The following is a 4,920-nucleotide window of genomic DNA, read 5'->3' as shown; positions in this document are numbered from 1 at the left end:
TAATAATAATAAGCTGCTTCTCTGCTGCGTCCTCCTGCTCGTACAAGGCGTACAGCTTTTGAAACCTTTGTCCAAGCAAAGTACCATCATTATATTAATAATAATAAATGCTATTTATTATTTATTAAAAAGATAATAATCGGATGTCTAGTGATTATCGTTCTTGCCTAGTGCCTTCTGTTTTGCAATACTGTTAATACTTGTGATTTGTACGGTTAGTTTTGTCTTCGCATACCTGCCTGAAGTTGTTATATTTGGCAGAAAGAAAGGCATTTCTTTTGTTTCAATAAATTTACGTTACTCTCAGCATGATTTAAGATTTGTAGGTCGTTTTTGGACGAGTCGGAAACAAGTGTATTATGTCGTCATGTGTGTGGTGTGCAGCAAAAGTGTGAGCGAGAACGCACTCCCGTGCACGAGAAGCGGAATTGCGTGTGAGTGAACTGTGTTGTAGCGTGAGACGGTAGTGTTAGTCTGGTTAGACACCGGCCGGTGGTTAGTGAGTGTGGACCGTAAAAATTCGTACAAGAGGATTTATAGCTGAAGAAGAATATCTCCGTGACATGACGTGCGTATAGGTAAGAACCAGCGATCTTGATACATGATTTATTCGTACATATGGCTGTGTGACATAGCCCAACACGTGCTGGATCTGTGCAACTGTACAGCCGAAAACTGCTGGACACTAGAGCTGGATCCTGCTCGCCAAATCTGAGAATGGCGATTTAGTCGGCTTCAAAGAATCGCGAGTATGTGAGCGCTCGTGGAACACTAAGCCTTGTGCTCGTGTCTAGACGGTTAGTATAAGAACATATAGGCTCGTGTATAACGAAACAGAGTCACATCAATGCCACTTTGCGAGTCCCACTCTTGTTGCCCCACCACCCCTCGTTGTGCAGCTCTACTGACCTCAATTAGCGACCCCATAAATTCACTCCCTCCCCCACCCTACATACACACCCCATGATTCGCTAAAACAATGGCTCTATAAAATTCCTTCTGTCTATGGGTTGGAACCCGTTCATTTTGTTTTAATAGGGGGGTTAGATTATACCATCTTTTGTAAAATAAGGGGAGCCGTGCTAAGTGTCCCGTTCCATGTTCCCTTCTTGTGCTCGTGACAACCGAGTAGCACTAGGCCTATAGATCAACTGTGCAGCTGAAAACTGTTGGACGAGCACGACTCACCGAAGCGATCTCTCCGCTCAGACTGTCGGCCTTCTTGGTATCCACCTTCCTGACCTCGTCCACATGGTCCCTGGCCACCTGCCACTGTTGCAGAAGCTGTGGAGTTGAAAAAATCCCCTGTTGTTTTAGTAAAAGTTTTACGGCACTGGCAGCACAGTTAGGTCATATTATTAATGCTGAAGATTAGAGATGTTTCAAGAGAGTAACAGACACAAATAAAGGAGGGGAGGTAAAGACGATAGATGTTTGATAGGAAAGAAGGAGCAAGCTAACCGCACCATGGCACCCGCTGACCACCCCCCAACCACCCACCTTGGTAGTTTTGTGCTGCTGGTTCTTCTTAATGCGCTTCTTGGCGGCTAGGAACTTCTTGTGCCCCCCCCCCCCCCCCACCAAAAAAAACCCCAAAACTATTCCCTCCTGTTTAAAACAGAGCCCCCCTCCCCCTGTGGGTTTGACATAAAGGGGCCACCAGCCCCGGGGCTTAGCGCATCTGTGCTGAGGGGACTACTCCAGGAGCGGGTTGGGGGGCAAGAATTTCTGTGTTTGTTTGATGACCTTCCGAGCCCCCCCCAACCACCCTTTTGTTCTGAAAAAGAGACCCTACCACCCATCCCCCACCCCACTTACCTTGAGAGGGTAGTCTTGTGCCGGCGGTTTCTTTCTAAAGCGGATCCTTGGGCAGAAACTTCTTGTGTTCGTTGTTGTACTTGCTGGGGAACTCCTGGCCACGCAGATACGCCTCCGTCCTCCTCAAGTTCGTTTTGAGGGACGGCCTTCGGCCCCCTGTTGTTGCTGGTGGGGCCAATGGTCAACCGGGGGGTGTGTGTGTGTGTGTGTGTGTGTGTGTGTGTGTGTGTGTGTGTGGATGGGGAGTTGGGGGGGGGGGGGGGGGAAGAAAAGAACAAGCAAATTTGTTTTTAAAATGTGATAGAAAGAAAGTTTTAGTTTCAGTTTAGATTTAGTTAAGTTTTAGAGTTTAGTTTTAGTTTAAGTTTAGTTAAAGAAGAAAAAAACAAACTTGGTTTTAAAATGTGGGAGAAAGAAAGAATGAAAGTTTTAGTTTTAGTGGAGATTTTACGGCACTTGCAACACAATAAGGCCATATAAGTGCCGCCAAAGAATAGAGGTGTTACAACAGAGTAACAAACACAAAAAAGAAGGAGAGGAGATAGATGTTTGATAGGAAAGAAGAAGCAAACCAGAGCATCCGCCAACCACCCACCCACCACCTATGATTTCATCATGATTAGACAGTCGACGCCAACAACAAAACACCTCCACCGTGCTATAAATAGAAAAACAGTGAGAACTATTCTGAGAACACGGACACCTGATGCTCATTACGAGAACGCAAGCTCGGTGAACAAACACCTACGTAACAATACGCGACCCCCCAGTACTTTCTTTTCACATCTCCATTTTTGTTTGTTAGTTTTAGTAGAGGTTTTACAGCGCTCGCAACTGCATAAAGTCATATGAGCGCCAAGGGGTGGGTGTCAACAGAGAAGTCCTTACAGGGAATCAGACTTACTCTGCTCACCTCTCTAGTTTCAACAGCACAAAGTCACTGGCGCTCATATGACCTTATGCAGTTGCGAGTGCCGTAAAACCCTCTACTATAATTTTTTTAAAAAGTCTGCTTTGACTATCAAGGCACCCCGGAAATAGCGGGTCACAAGAGAGTGACAAACATACAAAAGAAGTAGAGGAAAAACGACGATAGTAAGGATTAGGATATAAAAAGCAGCAGTTCCCCATTGGCAGTTCAGGCACAGTTATGAGCATGACATCGATGAATCAGCCCATTTACAATTTTACTGTGCATAAGAACGAAAAATGTCCCCCCTTTGGGAATGGCCTAAAGACACTTCAGTCAGTGGCACCGCCCCAGGTGGGCGGGGGGAGGGGGGAGAGAGAACGCGGACACCTGATGCTCATTACGAGAGCGCAAGCTCGGTGAAATAACACCTACATAACCATACGCGACCCCTAGTACTTTCTTGAAATAAAATGAAATGGTGAAATGGTATGGGTTTAATGCCCCTATCAACACTATTAGGTTATCTAGGAGGCGGGACCTCCTAGTTTAACGTCCATCTCCGAAAGGACCGAGCCAAGTGGGAAGTTCGTGAAAAGTGCCTTTCCAAAGGACACAACGTCGGTACTTTCCTGTCGCATCTCCATTTTTCATAACAGAGAAACCAGTTCATAACAAAGAGTGAGCTTAAGAAGCTTTTTAGTAGAGGTTTTACGGCGCTCGCAACTGCATAAGGTCATATGAGCGCCGGAAGATTAGAGGTGTTACAAGAGAGTAACAACAAACACAAAAAAGAAGGTGGGGAGATATTGACGACAGAGTTTGAAAGGAAAGAAGAAGCAAAAACCACACCAGAGCACCCGCCAACCACCCACATCATCTCCATTTTTGCATAACAGTGAAAACAGTTCATAACGAAGAGTGAGCTTAAGAAGATGTCACATTTTCACAGTTAAAAACGATGGAGACAGGACAAGAAAACATCGACACAACACTGGCTGGCCGGGTCACGTCTGGCAAACACCAGAGGTGCCAAGCAAAGCTGTTGCGAAACTACTGGCTAGGGGGAAAAAATATCTTAATTTCTTGGAGAGAAAAAAAAAAATCTTTTTTGTTTTAGTAGAGGTTTTACGGCGCTCGCAACGGCTTAAGGTCATATGAGCACTAGAAGATTAGAGGTGTTACAAGAGAGAAACAAACATAAAAAAAGAAGAAGGGGAGACAAGGACGACAGATGTTTGATAGGAAAGAAGGAGCAAACCACACCAGAGCACCCGTTAATCACCTACACACTGAAACAGAAGAGGCAAAATACAGAAAATAAAGAAGTAGGATCTCTCAGTGGCACCCTCCAACCAAACACCCACACAGACAGAAACAAACAACACAGGGAAAGACAACAAATATATCATTCTCACCTGTTCCAAGTGGCACGCATACAGACACAAACAACACAGGGAAAGTAAAGAAAGTAAAGAAGCACGACCTCCCAGTAACACCCTCCAACCACCCACCCACAGAGACAGAAACAAACATTGAAACAACAAAAGTAAAGAAAGAAAAGAAGTAGGACATCCCAGTGGCACCCTCCAACCACCCCCTTCACACAAACACAGAAGAAACAAACAATAAATGGAAAGTAAAGAAAGCAGAGAAGTAGGACATCCCAGTGACACCCTCCCCAACCAAAGATGGTGTAGTAGACAATCGTTGCTCCAACCAACCACCCGTCCACCCAACTTTTTAGTTCCATTTTTCCTACAGATTGCAGAAGCTAGGGAGGGAAGCAAAGATACTTTACATGGTAATATTTTATGTTTTCTTTGTTTGTTTTTTTAGTAGAGGTTTTATGGCGCTCACAAATGCATAAGGGCATATATAAGTGTCGAAGATTAGAGGAGTTACAAGAGAGTAACAAACACAAAAAAGAAGGAGGAGAGATCGGGATGATAGATGTTTGATAGGAAAGAAGAAGCAAACCACCCACCCACCCACCCACACTAGACAGCCCAACAATAATTCATTTATAAGGGGCACCAGCCATCCATGTCCATGACAGAAACAACAAAGGGAAGGTAAAGAAAGCAAAGAAGCAGGACCTCCCAGTGGCACCCTCCAACCGCCCGGCCAACTAACCAACCAACCAGCCAACAACCGTTGCCATCCTCATTCTCTCTCACCTGTTACTAGTG

The sequence above is a fragment of the Aplysia californica genome, unplaced genomic scaffold (genome assembly GCF_000002075.1).
Source record: "Aplysia californica isolate F4 #8 unplaced genomic scaffold, AplCal3.0 scaffold01077, whole genome shotgun sequence".
NCBI lineage: Eukaryota > Metazoa > Mollusca > Gastropoda > Aplysiida > Aplysiidae > Aplysia > Aplysia californica.
Note: the sequence above shows the minus strand (reverse complement) of the source record.